This window comes from Symphalangus syndactylus, chromosome 7 (assembly GCF_028878055.3).
Source record: "Symphalangus syndactylus isolate Jambi chromosome 7, NHGRI_mSymSyn1-v2.1_pri, whole genome shotgun sequence".
NCBI lineage: Eukaryota > Metazoa > Chordata > Mammalia > Primates > Hylobatidae > Symphalangus > Symphalangus syndactylus.
In genome coordinates, this window is record NC_072429.2 from 74833431 (window position 1) to 74857218 (window position 23788).

General features: G+C 35.6%; 1 long non-coding RNA gene across 1 annotated transcript in view; it reads left to right on the plus strand.

Moving 5' to 3' along the window:
- The window catches only part of LOC134737166 (uncharacterized), a 117213-nt gene that overhangs the window by 72557 nt on the left and 20868 nt on the right, over positions 1-23788 (plus strand). The window lies entirely within an intron of this gene.

Consider the following 23788-nt stretch of genomic DNA (forward strand, 5'->3'; position numbering starts at 1 on the left):
TAAGGGTAAGTTAAGTATACAACATATAAAGCATAACATAAGTAGTTAGCAAGTCAAGTACATATGTATTAAACATAGAGAGGAATGGCAGGACCATAAGATACTGAATATTCCTCAGGTACTTAAGACTAAGCCTGCAAGAGGCACTAAAATATTCAAAATGTGCTAAATATACATAACACCTAATAGTCATGAGATCTTAATTCAGTCACCTATTGATTAAACCCATTCTGATGCATGTGACCTTCAACCAAGAAACACATATGAAGTTCCTGAATGTTCATCAAACTAATTGGCAAACTGCAACTAACTGCACATATTTATCTTTCAGTGTCTTTGATAGAGGTAGTGTTTGCTATTGATTCAGGGCACCTTCTGTCCGTGGTTCACCATCAGCAAGGGAGACTGATGTGGCAGAACGAGAGAGAAAGAGGAAGAGAGAGAGAGAGAGAAGATATAAAAATATTGAATACCCCAAAAATTCAATTGTGTGGTTCTTTACTCAACTTGCTCCCTATTCTAAATGTGTTATTTTATTGTATCACTTTCCCCATAGTTCTTCTTGTGTGGTTTAAAATGGACTTAATGAAGTGGTGATTCAGTTTCCACTGTGAGTCTTTCTATTCCATAACCTCTGGGACAGGTTACCTGTTGGTGTGCTTGGAGGTGATCGTTGCATCAATTTTTTTTTTACTTAACACCATCTTGTATCAATGTCCTAGAGCCTCTCTCATCACTCTTCACTTTAGCCTTCCAGCTCACCTCCGTTACCTCCAATACTATCTGCCCCCATTCATCAGTCAAATGATAGCCAGACTGATCTTCTTAAGATACACTTTGACCATGTTCATTCCAAACACTACTGAACACTCAGCATGTGTCAAGTATGATGCAAGGTCTAGGGATAGGGCAGATATAGCTGTCTTCTCTATCACAGGTTTAGCTTTAGTGGCATTGGGGTAAGGTAGGGTAGAAAGTGAGGCTGGATTTACCAGGCAACAAATACTCACCTAAATAATTGAAAATTTCAATTTTAGTATGAGTTATTAAAGAAAGGTAAAGGTTTTAAAACAGGAGTAACAAATAAAGATTGAGAAGAAAATTGGGGAAAATCTCCCTGAGGAAGTGAGCTGAGGGGCAAAAGAGTAGGAATTAGCAGGAGGTAAAGAGAGGACAGCCTTCTAGCTGAAGGAATAGCAAATGAGGGAGGCTGAGAGCCCAAAGGAACATAGCACACTTTAGAGATTGGCAAGAAAGCCACTGGTGCCTTTAATTCATTTTACTAAGAAGCTGAATGGCCTGAGATGAGGTTATAAATCTGGACAGAGAGAAATCATTCACCCATTTTAAAGATGTTTACCTTTATTCTTAGAGCAATGAGAAACCATAGAGCAGTTTTCAGCACAGGAATGACATACACTTATTAGTGTTTTAAAGGTTAGATTGAGTTTTGCTTGAACCAGAGCAAATGGAGAGAAGTTCAGTTGTGGATAAGCCATTGTCAAGCCTGAGCAAATGGTGGCCTTGCTTAGGCTGTGGACAATGAAGAAGAAAGTGAATGTTTGCACTTGAGATTTAGCTTATATATTTAAAATTCTACAGAAATCACCAGTGAATAAATATTATGATGAACCTATTTCCAGCAAGAAGGAAAAAATGTTTAAAACAAAAACATTATATTAATTGTGACTTATTATAGTATGATACAAAGCAAAATAGTTCTCCTTATCATCTCCCCACATGAAGACATTTTCATTTTATGTAAATTTTCATTGGTTCATCCACTTTAATCTATTGAAGAGGATTCCAAATTGTCTACAGGATTCCACCGTCTCCCTTCTTTAGTCCTTTCCCATTAAAACTAATGACTATTTAAAATCCACAGATCTGGTCCTGCATAAAAATCATACATGACTCTCCATTGCTTAAAGAATGCCTTAAATAATTTTAAAAGCTTATTTTCAGGCTGGGCGTGGTGGCTCACGCCTGTAATCCCAGCACTTTGGGAGGCCAAAGTGGGCAGATCACAAGGTCAAGAGATCGAGACCATCCTGGCCAACATGGTGAAACCCTATCTGCACTAAAAAAAAAAAAAAAAAAAAAATAGCTGTGCATGGTGGAGCACATCTGTAGTCCCAGCTACTTGGGAGGCTGAGGCAGAAGAATTGCTTGAACCTAGGAGGCAGATGTTGCAGTGAGCCGAGATCACACCACTGCAGTCCAGCCTGGCGACAGAATGAGACTCCATCTCAAATAAATAAATAAATAAAAGCTTATTTTCAACCTGCAGATGGAAAATATAAAAAGACATGAGAATCTCTGCATAGAAATGTTTTCCTCTAAGCAACTAAATTCCTTTTATTTCCTTCCCCTATAATCTCCATTTCAAATCTGAAAACCCCACATACCCCAATCGTGAATCTTTGATTTATAAAACTGAGAAACTTCCACAATCTAGCTCTAAGATACATTAAAATAGTGTCATCTTCTGCTTCTCTTCACCATGCCATCCTACTCGCTTTTTCCAAAAAAAAGCACTATTAAATTTCATCTTTTACTCCCCCAGAATGGTGTCATTCATTTTTTCTCTAAGTATAAAAAATCCTACTCATCAGTAAGTACATAGCAATTGCTAAATTTTTTGACACCTTCCTCATTTTTCTTGGCAAAATTTTTTTCCACCCTGTAGTACGTTCTTTTCTCTCTTGTGATGGCCTGTGAAAGTTTGCCTTGTGTTAAGCTTATTTTTGCCTCTCTGAGAAAAACGTGAACTTTCTGAGGAGGAAGGATGTTTGTGGTCTTCCCTAGAGCCTAGTCCATTGCCTGATATATAGTGTGTGTGTTTGGTTATTTTTATAAACTCTTTTTTTATCTTAATGTTTTTATTTTATCTCTGTGAGGAGAAAATTTGCGATGGGTCTCTAGCATTTGTGTACTTCTTGTGAGTGGAAGCATGGACTGTCTCCTCTGGAATATCTTTGCAGGGATAGTTGGATAACAAACAGGTGGAAATGAGAGCTAGTGTCTCTCCCAGAAACAAAGGATCACTCTGTTCACTGTCTGATACAATAATAATGATGTCTCCCTCTGGGGCCAAGATTAGGTAGGCTTACTGCCTCTTATAAAAGATTTGGCTTCCCCAAACTCAAACTGCTGTCCTGGAACACAACCCACTGTGTTCACAGGTATCACCTGACCCTGCTTGCTTGCTTGCTTTGACTTTTGGGAACTGGCGTTCAAGGAACTGGAACAAAGGCTGAGACTCTGGATGCTGCTATTGCTGTCAGGAATAAAATCCTTTGTCTCTGATCCTAGAGTCTCAAGTGTTCTGCCAGCTTCTATGAATCTATAGCAGATTAACTTGTTAGTGGATAAGTAGGATAAAATCTCAGACCCTTCATGGTTCTTAACAATGACCAGGACAACAACTGTCATGCCAGATTCTGTCTCCTTTTGATTTTTATTGGAAACCAACCAAACATTAAGAGCTTTCCTCCAAAAGAGGCAACATTGAAGACAAAAAAGAGAGAATTTTCCTATGTTCTCATGCCTGGAAATCATTAATCTTTAATCTGTGGGAAAGGCTATAAATCAATGGGAACTGACACTTCAAGTTATAAATGAAACTTTCTTAATATTTCAAAGATACTGAACCTAAATGTCTTCCAAAATGTACAGGTCTGCCCCAGTGTGTAGGAAGTTTAATTCTAGATTTTTGAACATACATTACTAAAACTATTACTTAGCACTACATTGATGACAAAATAAATACATCTTAGGCTGATAACACATGTTACTTGGGTCATATTCCCATTTTATAAAAAGATAAATGTATGTTGCCAAACCAATTTTTTATTTTTGAAATGATGTTACTCTTTCTTTATCAATATTCAGCTGACTGCTAATCTACAGAAAGTGTAAATTTTTTAAAAGTAGAAAAGTAATGCCTTGGTCTGCTTGGGCTGCTATAACAAAATACCATAGACTGGGTGGTTTAAACAACTGACATTCATTTCTCACAGTTCTGGAGATTTGGAAGTCCAAAATCAAGATGCCACCTGACTCAGTTTAATGTGAGGGCTTCCGTCTTCTCTGGCAGACCCCAGTTTTCTTGTTGTTCTTCTCACATGCTAGAAAGAGAGAAAGAGTGCAAGCTCTTTGATCTTTTCTGATAAGGGCACTAATCCCATTATGAGGACCTTTTACCATTATGATCTCACCTAAAGTTAATTACCTGCCAAAGGCCCCATCTCAAAATAGAACCACATTGAGGGTTAGGGTTTCAACATATGAATTGTGGGGAGGCACAATTCAGTCTAAAGCAAGCAATATACTGTTTATATTAGTAATACTATGCTCCTACAAAGAAAGTATTAGCATCTCTTCTTCTAAACCTAATCTATATTTGCAGATAAATCTAAAATGTTGATAACACTAAGTTATAAAAAGTTTTTTTCTCTTCTTTATTCTATAATTTTTGTTATTTAAAAAAATATGAAAAATATTTTGTTTTAGGCTTACATGTATTTATTATTTTTAAATACCAACAAAAGCATGGTTATAACTTTTACTTAGATATGTTTTATAAGAAACTATTCCAATGATAGTTAAAAAATATTAGACAAAGTGAACATAGAATATGTTTGTATGCCCACAATGGTCCTAATTGATTAATATTTGTGAACTAAAAGAAAAAAATAAATACCACCATCACTTTACACATTTGTAATTGATATATTATATGCACACTATTTAGGCAGCTAGTCCTATCTCCTTTGTCTAATATTTCTCATAAAATTATATCATTTAAATTTTCAAATTTATCACAAGTAGAGAAAATAGGAAAACATGAGAACCCCTCACCCAATTTCAATAGTTACGACCACTTGGCTCTTTAGGAAAAAAAAATCTACTTCCTTTGTAATCCAGAATGAAAAATTTTAAGAGCAAAATAGTAACATTCCTTCTTAAATAATTTATTAAAGGGAAGTTTTGGTATACTGGCAGTTAGAAAAGGTGTGGGCCTGGAGAACTCATGGACACAGGAAGGGGAACATCACACTCCGGGGACTGTTGTGGGGTGGGGGGAGGGGGGAGGGACAGCATTAGGAGATATACCTAATGCTAAATGACGAGTTAATGGGTGCAGCAAAACAACATGGCACATGGATACATATGTAACAAACCTGCACATTGTGCACATGTACCCTAAAACCTAAAGTATAATAAAAAAAAAATTTTCAACTTTATAATTTTCTTTTAAATCAAGACCCAAAACTTAACCCAGCATATCCAAAGTTCTTTCTTTAACCTACCATATGTTTTCATTAGAAATCACAAATAATATAATGATTATAAGAAACTTGTAAATAATATTGGCACAGATTACCTCACATTTGAAAATAAGTGATTTACTTATGTGGTAGAGAATAATAAAAATTAATTAGTACAAATATCTATGCTGTCCAATGGAAGTTTACTATAAAATGTATGTTCAATGATTTCTTTTGTTTTGCAAAAAGAGATGGAAATGTCACCACAGATCTGATTCTTTCCTTTACTTTATACCTAAACAAACAAATGGAGAATTAAATAACTTTGTAAAAATTCCAGGTGAAACTTCTCCTTCAGTGAAAGTTGATCTTGGAATACAGTTAACCTAATTAGGTAATCTTCTCTATATATAGCTTTAATTAACACATAACTGATATTCTCTAATGTAGAACATACTGAGAGTCTTCAGGTTGCCTGTAATGATGGTTGTGCTGCTCTTAAGGGATCTTCTCAAGTGGGACAACACATCTTTCAGGTCATCATTGCTTGCTATGGAGAGAGTGACTGCCTGAAATGTAAAGTACTTATGGTGCAACTTGGAAGTTGAGAAAAAGAATAATTCTGTTGCTGTATTTGGCCACAAATTTTATTAAAATGTATGTCAAATGCTATTTTTCATTACTTCTCTATTTTACTGTGATTTTTGGTTAAGACTATCATTTTGTAACAAAGTCACTGTCTCCATTTTAAGAGTTATGGCATAATTTTTTGGTGCTAGTTATTAACAGAAAATAGTCATTTATTATTATTAACAGAATATTAATTATTAACAGACTATTATCATATTATTATATTATATTATATTATTATTCAATTATTAACAGAATAATTATTTTATTATTAGAAGAATAAATATTTGTTTATAATTTGTTTATATTTGTTTATTCTGTTAAAAATATTTGTTTGTTCTGTTAATAATTATTAATTAATTATTTTAATATTTAATATTTAATAATTAATTATTCTGTTAATAATTATTAACAGAATAAACAAATGACTTGCTTATCTAGATAAATTGTCGTCTTTTAAATGATATAGATGATCAGAGACTGGACTGTTTTCATTATTGGGAGAATTAAAATGGAAGAAGAATGTTCAAATGGTGTAAAGTTGTTAGTGGGAGCATTTGATTCTCACCTTTCTACCCCAGAACTATGCTTGAACTCTAGCTTCCGCCAGAAAAAAATAAAACTTAAAAGAAATTCCTCATGTTATTTCAAAATGCCTGACATTATTATAGATATCTGCATATTATTTAAACCTTGAAACCTATCATCTTAATCCCACTCCTTTTATTGTTACCACATCATTAGGGAGTCCCTATAACTAGGGAACCCCAGACAAGACGCATGGTTCCATGGATCTTTCTGCCGAACCAGTATATAAACACTGCCATTAGGGAACCAAAAATGTAATAGATGCTCAAATAATGTCCTGGCAAATTATACCTGCTTGATGTCGATTAGCACAGAAATGGCGACAGCAGTAGTTTTCAAACTTCAGAGTGCATCAGAATCACCTGGGGATAGAGGCAGGGTGATGCTGAGGCTGCTGGCTCAGGGAGTACATTTTGAGAATCTCTGGGCTAGAGTAATATAGAAGCTGAGAGGTGGACCTCAAGAGTTACCCGATACAGTCATGTGTAGCTTTTAGATAATTCGTGACCTTAAGCCCCAAAACGTCAAGGTGGCGGCTAGCCTCAGTCTCTCCAAAAGAAAATATAGGATGACGAGTGGAATGAGTTCTTTGCTGTTGCAACTGATCTTGAGGCCATAATAGATACTCATAATCTCCTTTCTTTACCACATGTTCTAGATTTATCTCACTCTTGGCCAGCATTTAAGCAGGTCAAGTGGTATGACTTGCCTGGTATTATGACTCCGCTTTTCATCTCCAAAAGAGTTAGAGGCCTTTGTTGCTTTACCTAGTCAGGCATGTTTGCTCCCACGGGCCCTGCAAGCCTGAAAACACCAAAAATGGTGTCAGTTAATTTCCTGAGCCCCTTCACTCATTGCAGAGAAGCAACACCATTTTTCATTGGTACTATGGTTTGGTTTATACCCACCAAAATTCAAACTGTTGTAATTTGATCTGCAACATAGTGATGTTGGGAGGTGTGGCTAGCAGTAGGTGTTTTGGTCATGGGGGCAGATTCCTCATAACTGACTTGGTGCCATTTTGTCATTAGTGAGTGAGTTCTCATTCTTCAAGACTGAATTAATTCTTGCCAGAATGGATTAGTTCCCTCCAAAATGGGTTGTATAAAGTGAGGATGCCCCTTGGGTTTTGTCTTTTCGCACATGTCTGCCTCTCTTTTGACCTTCTTTACCATGTTATGATGCAGCACAAAAGCCCTCCTCAGAAGCCAGGTCCATGTCCTTGAATATCCCAGCCTGCAGAACAGTGAACTAAATAAACCTTTCTACCCAGTCTTGGGTATTCTGTTATAGTAGCAAAACAGACTGAAACCATTGGTAATCATCAATACATTATGTTGAACTATGATACTGCCAATCCAATACACTGCCCAGCCCCTGAATTCATATGTGTAATTTCAAGGAGAGAGGCATCAGTGCAACATAGGTAGATGACATAGCAACCTGTGCAACCTGTTCATGTAAGTTATTTTTACCCTCTGGGATCTGCTGGATTCACTCTTGAATATATCGTTTCAATCATGAAATGGCTTGTTTTTGTACTAACCCAAATGTATGCCTCATAGAACTCAATTTGTTATGGACAACCCATTGTTGTCCACGGTCAGGTGTTCAGTCTTTATTGGGGCCCAGTGTCATTCCAGAAGATATGCCGAATGCTAAGTTTTCCCCCTCTTGCTCCACAACTATAACGGTTTGCTCTGTGACTCAGGGTATGATAGGGGCACCACAAAATATCCTCGTCCAACAGATACCTCCAGCACCATCCAATTTGCTGAGTAATACAATCCAAGTGACAGGTCAGCTTAAATCTCAGCCTGAACCTACTTCACAGTTCTTTCTTCCTATGGGTCCCACTCAAAACTAGTAGTCACCAGGTATGTAGACTGGAGCAGAATTACCATACGCAGTATATGGCCTCCAAAATCCAATGAGGCTCATCAATAATCCATTACTTTCTTAGTTTTAGGGGATGCAAAGTTCATACCTTCCCATGAATTTCTTAAATTGACAAATTAAAATTGTATATGTTTATTGTAATACACCATTAGCTTTTAAATATATATATTGTGGAATGGCTCAATCAAGCTAAGTAACATGCACTTTATCTTCCATACTAATCATTTTTTGTGGTGAGAACACTTAAAATCTACTCAGTGATTTTCAAGATATTATATATACATTGTTATTTACTATAGTCACCATGTGTTACAATAGATTTCTTGAGTTTATTCCTCCTGTCTAACTGAAATTTTGTATCCTATGCCCAACATCCCAGCCCCTGGTAATCACCATTCTACAGTGCCTGGCTTATTTAACTCAATATAATGTTCCCCAGGTTCATCCACATTGTTGCAAATGACAGGATCTCCTTCATTTTTAAGGCTGAATAGCATTCCATTTTATATATATTATATTCTATGTAATATTATATAGAATATATATATATTCTCTCTCTCTATATATATATATACACACATATATAACCTACTTCACGGTTCTTTCTTCCTATGGGTCCTGCTCAAAACTAGTAGTCACCAGGTATGTAGACTGGAGCAGAATTACCATATATAATATTATATATAATATAATAATTATATTATTATATTATTATAATATAATAATAATTATATTATAATCTATATAATATTATATATAATATTATAATCTATATAATATTATATATATACATATATAATATTATATATATAATAATATTATATATATATATATATATATATATATAATCTGTTGATGGATTGATGGACTCTCAGTTTGAGTCCATAACTTGGCTATTGTGAATAGTGCTGCAATTAACATGGTAGTACAGATATCTCTTTGACATACTAATTTCATTTTCTTTGGATATATCCCTAGCAGTTGGATTACTGAATCATTTGGAAGTTCTATTTTTATTTTTTTGAGAAAACTCCACACTGTTTTCTATAATGACCATTTAATTTTATAGGGTATATCAGCAAGGTCCAGAAAAATTTTATCAGTCTGGCAAGGTCTTGGATCTTCATGGGATATCTCTCCTTCACTTTCATTTATATGCCTTGTTAAGGTATTCAAAATATTTCCTAGCTTCTTTTCAACAGGTGCTATTAGTATGCCACCAATATGGTGGACTAGCCTAGTGTACTGTGATATGTCAAGTCAATCAGTGTGCCTCTGTTCTATATTTTAATGAATAACAACAGAGTTAGCATAGTTCCAAGAAAGTGAGATCTATGTAGAACAATTATACTAAAGTTCTGTCAAGTGGCACCTTTAAGAAGCTGTTTGTTACTCCGGAGAAATAGAACTAATAGAATTTGTGTGTGAAGTGATTTGTTATAATTGGCTCATGCATTATGGAGACTGGCAATCTAAATCTGTAATGTGGACCAGCACACTCAAGACCCAGGAAAACCAATGGTGTAGATGAAGTCCAAAGGGAGTCTGTTGGAAAATTATCTTGCTCAGGGAAGTGACAGTCAATATTTTTATTCTTTTGGGGTCTTCAACTGATTGGATGAGGCCCACACACATTATGGAGGGCAATTTTCTCTACTGATTAAAAGGTTAATTTCATCCAAAAATACACTTACAGAAACACCTAGGATAATTTTTCACCAAATATTTGGATATTTCATGATCTGATCAATTTGATGTAAAATGGGTCATCATGGCTGTAATAAAATGTGGAGCAAAAGGATATAAGGTTAGGGAAGAAGATAGTATCCAATGTACCTTCTCTTTGGAACTTGGAATCTAATACAGAAATGCAGTAAAAATAGTTAAGTCAAAGCTGACGCATAGTGTACAAAGAGTGGAGCAGAGGGTGCAGTCTTCCCCAGTACAGACAAGAGTGTGCATTGTCTATAGACAATTTAATAACAATAACAAATTGGCTACAATTTGCCCTACTATTATCACTGTGTTCCAGCAATTCTAAACAATTCAAAAATAAAATACTCCTTGAGAAACATCGTTGATAGATCTAATTTCAAAACAATTGCTGAGGTTCCCATTGAGATTTAATAATATTATATACATGCAAGATTTAAGCTAGAAAAAAATACTTATTCTTTAATAAACAATGTATTCTATGTGGAAGTTAATTCAAAGAAGCCCAGTTAGACCTCCCCTGACTGTGCTGCACATGGTAACTCTGAGACTGTTTGGAACTGTTGGGAGTCATTCAAGCTCTCTTCAGATGTTCTTTGTGTCTCCAATCCCTTTGGTTTTGCATATTCTTGCATTACACCTTTAGATTTCAAATAAACGATGACAGTACAGTGACCCGTAAAATAAAAAAAATGGAACTTGAGTTATTTCAATTTTGTCATTTTAATAATACATACAAACTATTCTCTAAACCATAGAGAATTTACTCTTTTGGAAATATCTGTTACTTTTTTCTTGTTCATTTTTTCTGATTATTATTTTTGATTTAATTTTATTATTATTGAAAATAATAGAAAAGGAAATAAAAATAATGTGCTCTGGGTGTGAAATAAGAGAGAAAAGGATTAAAATTATCTGCCCCAGTATCAAAGGTACTAAGCTGAGAGAATTCTAAGTGCTCCCAACAGTTGTAAAAGAAACAGACGAGAAAAAGAATGGAATTCTAGTTGTGGGGTAAAAGAGGAAGCAATTAGAGAATCAATTCAAAAGTTTTAATTTTAAAAGTTTTTTTACTTTTATGGGTATATAGTAGGTGTATATATTTATGGGGTGTATGAGATATACTGATAAAGACATACAATGTAAAATAATCACAACAGGGTAAAGAGAGTGCCCATTGTCTCAAGCATTTATCATTTCTTTGTGTTCCAAACATTCCATTATACTCTTAGTTATTTTTAAATATTCAATACATTTTTTGTTGACTGCAATCACCCTGTTGTGCTATCAAATACTAGATTTTATTTATTCTTTCTAATTACATTTTTGTACCCATTAACTATCCTCACATGCCCCCTCACCCACTACCTTTCCTAGCCTATGTAACAATTATTGCACTCTCTATATCCATGAGTTCCATTGTCTTAATTTTTAGCTCCCACCAATGTCTTTCTGTGCCTGGCTTATTTCACTTAACACAATTCTATCCATGTTGTTGCAAATGACAGAATCTCATTGTTTTTAGGGCTGAATAGTATTTCATTGTGTATATGTACCACATTTGCTTTATCCATTCTTCTGTTGATGGACACTTAGGTTGCTTTCGAATCTTGGCTATTGGGAATAGTGTTGCGATAAACACAGAGTGCAGACATCTCTTCGATATTCTGATTTCCTTTCTTCTGGATATAGCCAGCTGTGGGATTTCTGGATCATAGGGTACTTCTATTTTTAGTTTTCTGAGGGAACTTCATACTGTCCTCCATAACGGCTATACTAATTTACATTCCCACCTACAGTGTACAGGGTTCCTTTTTCTCCACCTCTTCGCTAGCATTTGTTAGTGTTTGTCCTTTGGATAAAAGCCATTTTGAGGCTGCGCACAGTGGCTTACGCCTTAATCCCAGCACTTTGGGAGGCCGAGGGAGGCGGATCAAGAGGTCAGGAGTTCAAGACCAGCCTGGCCAACATAGTGAAACCCCGTATCTAGTAAAAATTAGCCGGGTGTGGTGGTGGGTGACTGTAATCCCAGCTACTTAGGAGGCTGAGGCAGGAGAATTTCTTGAACCCAGGAGGCAAAGGTTGCAGTGAGCCGAGATCTCGCTGCCACTGCACTCCAACCCAAGCAACAGTTTGAGACTCTATCTCAAAAAAAAAAAAAAAAAATCCATTTTGTCTGGGATGAGATGGTATCTTATTGCAATTTTGATTTGCATTTCTATGATGATCAATGATGTTGAGCACCTTTTCATATATCTGTTTGACATTTGTATGTCTTCTTTTGAGAAGCATCTGTTCAGCTCTTTTCCTAATTTTTAAATCAGATTTATTACATTTTTTTAAATTGAGTAGTTTGAGCTCCTTATATATTCTGGTTATTAATCCGTTGTCAGATAGATAGTTTGCAAATATTTTCTCTCATTCTGTGGGTTGTCTCTTCACTTTGTTGATTGTTTTCTTTGCCTGCAGAAGCTTTTCAACTTGATGTGATCCCATTTATCCATTTTTGTGTTGGTTGCTTGTGCTTATGGGGTATTACTCAACAAATCTTTGTCCAGTCCAATGTCCTGGAGTTTCCCCAATGTTTTATTTTAATAGTTTCATAGTTTAAGATCTTAGATGTAAGTCTTTAATTCATGTGACTTAATTTTTGTACATGGTGAAAGAGAGGAGTCTCGTTTCATTCTTTTGTATGGATATCCAGTTTTTCTAGCACCATTTATTGAAGAAACTGTCCTTTCCCCAGTGTATGTTCCTGGCACCATTGTTTAAAATGAGTTCATTGTAGATGTATAGACTTATTTCTGGGCTCTCTATTCTGTTCCATTGGTATATGTGCCTGTTTTTATGCTAGTATCATGCTGTTTTGGCTACTATTTATCTGTAGTATAATTTGAAGTCAGGTAACATGATTCCTCCAGTTTTGTTCTTTTTGCTCAGAATGGCTTTGGCTATTCTATGTCTTTTGTGGTTCCACATAAATTTTAGGATTTTTTTCTATTTCTGTGAAGAATGTCCTTAATATTTGGATAGAGATTGCACTGATCTGTAGACTGCTTTGGGTAGTATGGAGATTTTAACAATACTGATTCTTCCAACTGATGAGTATAGAATATCTTTCCATTTTTCGTGTGTCCTCTTCAATTTCTTCCATCAATGTCTTATAGTTTTCACTGTAGAGAGCTTTCACTTCTTTGGTTAATTCTTGGGTATTTTATTTTATCTTGCTTCTTGGGTATTTTATTTTATCTGCAGCTATTGTAAATTGGATTACATTCTCGATTTCCTTTTCAGATTATTTGCTGTTGGCATACAGAAATGCTGTAAATGTTTGTATGCTGATTTTATATCCTGCAATTTCACTGAATTTCCTTATCAGTTCTAGCAGTTTTTTCATGGAGTTTTTAGGCTTTTCCAAATATAAGATCATATCATCTGCAAACAAGAATAATTTGATTTCTTCCTTTCCAATTTGGATGCACGTTGTTTCTTTCTCTTGTCTGATTGTTCTAGCCAGGATCTCCAGTACTAGGTTGAATAACAGTGGTGAAAGTCAGCATCCTTGTCTTGTTACAAATCTTAGAGGAAAGGCTTTAAGTTTTAACCCACTCAGTACGACACTCCCTGTGGGGCTATTATATAAGGTTTCATTGTGTTGAGGTATGTTCTTCCTACACCCAGTTTTTTGAGGGTTTTTGTCATGAAAGGATGTTGAATTTTATAAAATACTTTTTCAGCATTAATTGGCTATATGATTTGAATCCTTCATCCTGTTGATATGACCTATCACACTGATTGATTTACATATGTTGAATTATCCTTGCATCCCTGGGATAAATCCCACTTGGTCATGCATGCTGAATGATCTTGTATATGTATTGTTGAATTTGGTCTGCTAGAATTTTGTTGAGGTTTTTGGATCATGTTCAACGGGGATAATGGCCTGCAGTTTTCTTTTTTTTTTTTTTGATGTGTCTTTGTATAGTTTTCATTTCAGAATAATACTGGCCTTGTAGAATGAGTTTGGAAGTATTCTCTCCTCTTCTATTTTTACAGAATAGCTTGAGCAGAATTCATTTCAGTTCTTCTTTAAATGTCTGGTAAAATTCAGCAGTAAAGTCATTGTATTTCAGGCTTTTCCTGGCTGGAAGACATTTTAGTACAGCTTTGGTCTCATTACATGTTATTGATCTGTTCATGTTTTGGATATCTTCATGGTTAAATCTTAGCAGGTTGTATGAGTCTAGAAATGTATCCATTTCTTCTAGGTTTTCCAATTTATTGACATATATTGCTCATAGTAGGCTCTAATAATTCTTTGAATTTCTGTGGTATCAGTTATAATGTATCCTTTTTCATCTCTGATTTTCTTTAATTGGGCCTTCTCATTTTTTCTTAGTCTGGCTAAAGGTTTGTTGATTTTGTTTATCTTTTTTTAAAAAAAAAACTTTTAGTTTTGTCGATCTTTTGTATTTTTTCTTTCAATTTCATTTTTTTTTTCTGCTCTGATCTTTATTATTTCTTTTCTTCTGATAATTTGGGCTTTGGTTTGTTCTTGCTTTTCTAGTTCTTTAAGATGCATCGTTAGGTTGTTTAGTTGAAGTTTTTCTACTTTTTGATGTAGTTCCTTATTGCTGTAAACTTTCTTCTTAGTACTGTTTTTGCTGTATCCTATAGGTTTTGGTATGTTGTGGTTCCATTTTCATTTGCTTCAAGAAATTTTTAAATTTTCTTCTTAATTTTTAATTGACCCACTGGTCATTTGGGAGCATATTGCTTAGTTTCCATGTGTTTGTATTGGTTTCCAAAGTTCCTCTTCTTATTGATTTCTAGTTTTATTCCATTGTGGTCACAGAAGACATTTGTATAATATTTTAATTTTTAAAAAAAATTTAAAACTTATTTTTGGCCTAATGTGTTTTCTGTCCTTGAGAATGATCCATGTGCTAGGAAAAAAGTGTGCATTCTGCAGCTGTTGGATGAAATGTTCTTTAAATATCTATTTGGTCCATTTAGTCTACAGTGCAGATTAATTCCAATGTTTCTTTGTTGATTTTCTGTCTGGAATGTCTGTCCAATAATGCAACTTGGGTGTTGAAGTCTCCAGCTATTATTATATTGGGATCTATCTCTCTCTTTAGCTCTAATAATATTTGCTTTATATATCTGAGTGCTACAGTGTTGGGTGCATATATATTTAAAGTTGTTATACCCTCTTGATCATTATATAATGATATCTTCATCATTATATAATGACCTTCTTTGTTTCTTTTTGTAGAATTGTCTGAAATCTATTTTGTTTTCTATAAGTATAGCTACTCCTGCTTTCTTTTTTCAACTGCAATGAATATCTTTTTCCATTCCTTTCTTTTCAGTTATGTGTTTCTTTATAGGTGAAGTGTATTTCTTGTAAGGAATGGACTGTTGGGTCTTATATGTATTTTTTTATTCATTCAGCCTCTCTCTATCTTTTGATTAGAGAAGTTAGTCCATTTATATTCAATTTTATTCTTGATAACTAAGGACTTTCTACTGCCATTTTGTTATTTTTGTTTGTTTGTTTTGTAGCCTTCTCTTCCTTCCTTCTTTGTTGTGAAGGTGATTTTCTCCAGTGGTATGTTTTAATTTATTGCTTTTTATTTTTTGTGTATCTTTGGGAAGCTTTTTGATTTGAGGCTACCCAGAGACTTGCAAATAACATCTTATAACCAATTGTTTTAAACCAATATCAACTTAACACTCACTGCAAAAACAAGCTAATAAATGAACGAGCAAAGAGAAATCTAATAAAAACTTTACACTTTAATCTCGTCCCCCAACTTTTTAACTTTTTGTTGTTTCTATTATATCTTATTTTATTATTTCCTGAAAAGTTGTAGTTTTTTTATAATTTTATCTTTTAGCCTTTCTACTCAAGATATGAGTAGTTTCCACACCACTACTAGCGTTATCATATACTGTTTCATAGACAGATCTAAAAACAAAAATCACATGATTATCTCAATAATTGCAGAAAAGGCTATCAATGAAATTCAACATCCTTTCATGTTAAAAACTCTCAATGAAATAAGTATTAAAGGAACATACGGCAAAATAAAAAGAGCCATCTATGACAATCCCACATCCAACATCATACTGAATGAACAAAAGCTGGAAGCATTTTCCTTGAAAACCAGACAAGACAAGGATGCCTTCTCTCACCACTCCTATTTAACACATTAGTGGAAGTCCTGGTCAGAGCAACCAGACAAGAGAAAGGAATAAAGAGCATCCAAATGGGAAGACAGAAAGTTAAACTACCCAGTTTTCAGACGATGTTATTCTATATCTAAAAAACCCCACAGTCTCAGCTCAAAAACTCCTTTAGCTGATAAACAACTTCAGCAAAGTTTCAAGACACAAAGTCAATGTACAAAATCACTAGCATTCCTATACATCAAAAACAGCTAAGCCAAGAGCCAAATCAGGAAGGCAACTCCATTCACAATTGCCACAAAAAGAATAAAATACCGAGGAATATGGCTAACCAGGGAGATGAAAGATCTCTACAATGAGAATTACAAAATGTTGCTCAAAGAATCAAAGAAAACACAAACAGAAACTCTCTACATGCTCATGAATAGGAAGAATCAGTATCAATAAAATGGCCATACTATCCAAAGCAATTTACAGATGCAATGCTATTTCCAACATACTACCAATGAAATTCTCCACAGAACTAGAAAAAATGTATTCAGAAATTCACAGGGAATGAAAAAAAGACAAAACAGCCAAGGCAATGCTAAGCAAAAAGAACAAACCAGGAGGCATCACGTTACCTGACTTTGAACTATACTACAGGGCTACAATAACCAAAACAGCATGATAGTGGTACAAAAGCAGGCACATAGATCAAAGGAACAGAATAGAGAGTCCAGAAATAATGCCACACTGCTAGAACCATCTCATCTTTGACAAAGCTTACAGTAAGAAGCAATGGGGAAAAGATTCCCTATTCAATATATGGTGCTGGGATAACTGGATAGCCATATGCAGAAGATTGCCTTCCTTACACGATAAACAAAAATCAACTCAAGATGGATTAAAGACTTAAATGTAAACTCCAAAACTATAAAAACTCTGTAAAACAACCTAAGCAATAGCATCCTGGACAAAGAAACAGGCAAAGATTTTATAACAAAGTTGTCAAAAGTAATTGCAACAAAAGCAAAAATTGACAAATTGAATCTAATTAAACTTAAGAGCTTCTGTGCAGCAAAAGACAATATCAACAGAGTAAACAGACAACATACAGAATGGGAGGAAATACTTGCAAACTATTCATCTGAAAAAGCTCCTATATGTAACATCTATTAGAAATTTAAGCAAATTTATAAGAGAAAAACAAACAACCTCATTAAAAAGCGGGTAAAGGACATGAACAGACATGTTTTAAAAGAAGACATACATACAGCCAATGAGAATATATAAAAAAGCTCAATATCACTGATAATTAGAGAAATGCAAATCAAAATCACAATGAGATACCATCTCATACCAGTCAGAATGGCTATTACTAAAAAGTCAAAAAAGAACAGATGCTGGCGAGGTTGCAGAGAAAACGGAACGCTTATACACCATTGGTGGGAGTGTAAATTATTTCAACCATTGTGGAAAGCAGTATGACAATACCTCAAAGAGCTAAAATTATAATTATCATTTGACCCAGCAATACACCTGGAAGAATATAAATCGTTCTACCATAAAGACTCACGCATTCCTATGTTCATCACAGCAGTATTCACAATAGCAAAGACATGGAATCAACCTAAATGCCCATAAATGGCAGGCTGGATAAAGATAATGTGGTACAAATACACCATGAAATACTATGCAGCCATAAAAAAGAACAAGATCATGTCTTTTCCATGAACATAGATGGAGCTGGAGGCTATAATTATCCTTAGCAAACTAACACAAGAAACAAAATACCAAGTTATCATTTATAAATGGGAGCTAAATAGTGAGAACTCATGAACACAAAGAAGAGAACAACAGACACTTTAGGCTACTTGAGGGTGGAGGATTGGAGAAGGGAGAGGAGCAGAAAAAAATAACTATTGGGTACTAGGTTTAGTACCTGGGTGATGAAATAATCTGTACCACAGACCTCTGTGACATGAGTTTGTCTCTATAACAAACCTGCACATATACATCTGAACCTAAAATGAAATTTTTTAAAACTTAGAAAAAAATACCAAAAGAATTTTGTTAATAATTGATATTGATTACATGTTGAAATAACATTTTAGATATTTCAGGTTAAATAAAATACATTAAAATTTTAAAAATCCATGTTTGTGTGTTTACTATTACCAGTGAGTTTTGTACCTTCAGATAATTTCTTACTGTTTAACAACATTTTTTTCAGGTTAAATAACTCCCTTTAGTGTATTTTGTAGGACAGGTCAGGTGTTGATGAATGTCCAAAGCTTTCACTTTGTTTGGAAGTACTTATTTCTCCTTCATGTTTGTAGAGTATTTTCACCAGATGTACTATTCTAGGGTAAAAGGTTTTTTTCACCTTCATACTTTGAATATGTCACGCCACTCCCTCCTGGCCTGTAAAGTTTCCACTGAAAAGTTTGCTGCCAGATGTATTGGAGCTCCATCGTTGTTGTTTTTTATCTTGCTACTTTTTGGATTCTTTCTTTATCCTTGCCCTTTGGGAGTTTGATTATTCAATGTCTTCAGGTAGTCTTCTTTGGGTTACATCTGCTTCATGTTCTCTGACCTTCTTTTACTTGAATATTAATATCTTTCCCTAGGATTGAAAAGTTCTCTGTTATTACTCCTTTGAAGAAATTTTCTACCCTGATCTCTCTTTCTGCCTCCTCTTTAAGACCAATAACTCTTGGATTTGCCCTTTGAGGCTATTTTCCAGACATTGTAGGCACGCTTTAGTCTTTAGTCTTTTGTCTTTTGTCTCCTCTATGTATTTTCAATACCCTGTCTTCAAGCTCACTAATTCTTTCTTCTGTTTAATCAACTCTGCTACTGAGATACTATGATACATTCTTTAGTATATCGTTTGAATTTTTCAGCTCTAGAATTTCTGCTTGATTCTTTTAAATTATCTCTATCTCTTTGTTAAATTTATCCATAGAATTCTGAATTTCTTCTCTGTATTGTGTTAAATTTTGTTGAGCTTCCTCAAAATATCTATTTTGAATTATCTGTCTGAAAGGTCACACATCTCTGTCTCTCCAGGATTGGTCACTGGTGCCAAATTTAGTTTTTTTGGTAAGATCATATTTTCCTGGATGGTCTTGATGCTTGTGGATGTTCATTGGTGTCTAGCATTGGAGAGTTAGGCATTTATTGTAATCTTCATAGTCTAGGTATATTTGTATTCATTCTTCTTGGGATGGCTTTCCAAGTATTCAAAGGGAATTATGTGTTGTATTCTAAGTCTTTGGTCACTGCAGCCATATCTGCATTAGGAAGCAACTCAAGCCCAGTGACAGTGTGACTCTTGAAGACTCGTAGAGGTATCATATTTGTGGTCTTGAGTAAGATCTAGGAGAATTTTCTGAATCACCAGGAAAAGACTCTTGTTCTCTTCCCTTACTTTTCCACTAAAAAAATTGATTCTCTCTTTCTTCGTTGAGCTGTCTGGAGCTGAGGGAGGGGTGACACAAGCACCGCTGTGGCCACCACTGGGACTGCCCTTGGTCAGACCCAAAGCCAGCACAGCACTGCTTCTCACCCAAGGATCTTGGCAACCAGTGCCTGGTTACTGCTCACGTTCCCTCCAGGCCCAAGAGCTCTACAATTAACAGGTGGCAAAGCCAGCCAGGCTTCTGGCCTTCCCTTTGGGGTAGTGAGCTCCCCACAGCCCAGGGCAGGTCCAGAAATGTTGGTTGGGAACCACAGCCTAGAGATGAGAACCTTGGGATTCTACCCAGTGCTCTGTTTTTCTGGGGCTGAGCTGACACCCAAGCCACAAGACAAAGTCCTTCTCACTCTCCTTTCTTCTTTCCTCAAGCAGAAGGAGCCTCTCCCCATGGCCATCACCACCCCAGGCCTGCAGCAAGTATTGCCTGGCTACTGCCGATGCTCACTCAAGGCCCAAGGGCTCTTCAGTCAGCTTGTGGTGAATGCTGCCAGACCTAGGTCTTTCTGTTCAGGTCAGTGGGCTCCCCTCTGTCCCAGGGTGGGTCAAAAAATGCTTTTTGGGGACCAAGGCCTTGCATCAAGGACCCCAGGAGCCCACTTGACGCAGGATGGAGAAGGCTGGTGACAGCAATTCAGGAGTGGCTTTTATACCATCTTCAGTGCCTTTTTCTTTAATAGGGTTTTACAACCAGGTACTGTGACTGCTCATCTGATTTTTTGTTCTTATGAAGGTGCTTTCTTGCGTGGATGGTTGATCAATTTAGTGTTCCTGTAGAGGAGCAGAGGATGATCACTAGAGGGTTCTATTTGGCCATCTTACTTTTCTCCTCAGTATTTGAGTTTTAATTTTTTTTTCAAATTCTGTACCATATTGCTACTGACATAATTTTTTTGTAAATTAAGTTATAAATAGGGTAAATCAAAACAAAGCAAATGCCTTTCTTCTAAAGTTTATATCTAAATAATTTGTTTTCCCATCTGCCCTAGCAAATAAGCATATAGAAGAAGAGAATAAGCCTTTTCCTCTCTTGAAATTGTTTTACTAACATATGGTAATAGACATCTTAAAAATACATGCAGACATTTGGCTAGTCATTTTCAAAAATATCTTGATATAATCAGGCTTAGATGTAAACCAGTAAAATTATACATACTTGAGATTTACTTTTTTAAAACTTTTACTTTAAGTTCAGGGGAAGGGTATATGGGCAGCTGTGTTACATAGGTGGAAGACCATGTGATGATTCCCCAAAGACCTAAAGACAAATACAATTTGGCCCAGCAATTCTATTACTGGGTATATATATATACCCAAGGGAATATAAATCATTTTATTATAAAGACACATGAATGTGCATGTTCACTGAAACACTATTCACATTAACAAGGACATGGAATCAACCTAAATGCCCATCAGTGATAGACTGGATTAAAAAAGATGTAGTACATGTATACCATGGAATACTATGCAGTCATAAAAAAGAACAAGATCATGTCCTTTGCAGAGACATGAATGAAGCTGGAGGCCATCATCCTTAGCAAACTAACACAGGAACAGAAAACCAAATACCACATGTTCTCACTTATAAGTGAAAGTTCTGGCCAGGGCAATCAGGCAAGAGAAAGAAATAAAGGGCAGCCAAACAGAAAGAGAGGAAGTTAAACTATCCCCATTTACAGATGACATGATCCTATATCTAGAAAACCCCATAGTCTCAGCCCAAAAGCTTCTTAAGCAGATTTACTTTAAAGTGATCCATTAGGGAAATGGAATAAATGAAAAGATACATAAAATGAGATGGCAAAATTCTGAAGTTGAGTGATACATACCACTGTCTTTGAGTTCGATATATCATTCTCTACTTCTGTGTTTGTTTGAAATGTCTGATAATTTTAAAAAGGTCATTTTAGAATACTTATAATTATTGTCAAATGCTAAAGCAGGCATAGTAAATTATTGTTTCCTTGACCATTGAGGATATATATTGCAAATCCAATGTTTTATATATTTCATAATTAAATCATCTCATGGTCAAGATTGTCAATTAATAATAACCACCTTTTTAAAAGCCAAGATAAACTCTTCCATGCATTTTTGTATACTAGTACATTAGAATTTCATTTACATATGTATCCCAGTAGATAATAAAATTGTAATACCTCAGTTTGGGCTCTGTCTGCACATATACCTACAGTCTATATTCCTCTACAATGGCCTCTGTCTCAAGCTGAATGTGCTAGGCTCTGTAATGTTCATACCTAATGTCATCTTTACACCTGTTTGCATTGATTTTAATATATAGTATCTTTCCTTAACATATCCTAAAACATATCATGATTTGAAGCATTTATCAAGGAGGTCAGCTTTAACCTAATGACCACCCAGCAGAAGCATGATGGAAATTGCTTGTGTGAGACAGCATAGTTTTTCATATTCTCTGTTAACAGTGACCTGTAAACGAAGTCTAAATCCAAAGGAACTTAACTCTCAGCCATTGGTAGGGTAATGCCTCAGACAGCTAGAGACACAAGGAATCTCAGATATATTTACTATTATTGAGCTGTGGATCCTGTTCCAAGGCAACAAATCTCAGATGACTCAGGAACCTCCACTTTTGCCTCTCCCCTGGAGCCACATATTGCCAGCAACACACCTACAAGTGAAACAAAATTAGGTTCATTTGCTGATTGTAGCAAGCAAAACCACACACCATAGGGAGCAGTTAGGAATTGGGAGGGACTTACAGGATTTGGGTTCAGTAAGGACTTGGAAAAGACTTACAGGATTTATGCTCACATTAGATAATTGTTGGGGAGTGTTCCAGGAAGGAGGGGCTTGTTCTAGATTGGGAGCTTTTAGAGAGGGGGCAATACTATGATTAGATATCTTAATAATTTTTATCAGGATGAGATAATAAAAAATAAAACAGATCTGAATGGTAAAGAAGCAGAATTCTGTCCTGTTAGCCAAGGAGTCAAGGGGGATATTTGGTAAGTTTTGAAGTTTGCATAGTAACATTGAATTTGTTTGTACTTAAACATAATTACCAAGTAGTCTTGTTTGTGTCTCACTTCCCACATTCACAGAGCAATGTTATCAGATGTTGGTGATCTTTAAAACAGTTTAAGGCCGGGCGCGGTGGCTCAAGCCTGTAATCCCAGCACTTTGGGAGGCCGAGGCGGGTGGATCACGAGGTCAGGAGATCGAGACCATCCTGGCTAACACGGTGAAACCCCGTCTCTACTAAAAAATACAGAAAATTAGCCGGGCGTGCTGGCGGGCGCCTGTGGTCCCAGCTACTCGGGAGGCTGAGGCAGGAGAATGGCGTGAACCCAGGAGGTGGAGGTTGCGGTGAGCCGAGATCGCGCCACCGCACTCCAGCCTGGGGGACAGAGCGAGACTCCGTCTCAAAAAAAAAAAAAAAAATTCAAGAAGGCAAAAAGGCAGACAAAATTAGAAACAAAACCACGTACTATTTATTGTAGTTAGTATATCAGCTGAATAAACATGTAATAGTTCTTTATAATATGCCATAGTATTTTTGTACACACTTACAGGACTTGAAACACACAATGATAATTTCTAATTGGTCAAAATTTGAGTGAAAACTCATAATACGAAGGTTAGTTGGGTGAAGCTCAGCCCCTACTGCTGTAGTTGGTCTTGAGGTGAAACTTATAGTCATTATATCTCTCCTCCACCATCCATTAGAGATTTCCTTTCTGTCAGCTAAAATTTGTGTGGTATATTTGGCTGCCTTGTGGATTGACATGAACTGTCCTGACCACTTGATTATTTACTGTCTCTTACACAGCGGATTCTCACTGGTGTGGTATACAAAGATGTTAAGCATTTCACTAATTCCTATAGTTCTACTTAGTGCCACTTTCTCAGACTTCCTTGCTATGTATTCCATTTTTTCCCATTTGAGGCCCTAACTAGCCAAACCATTCACTATTTCCCATGAGGCTATACATATCTATCTTTGGGTCACTTCTCTCTTCACACAAAGTAGATGGCCATCAGA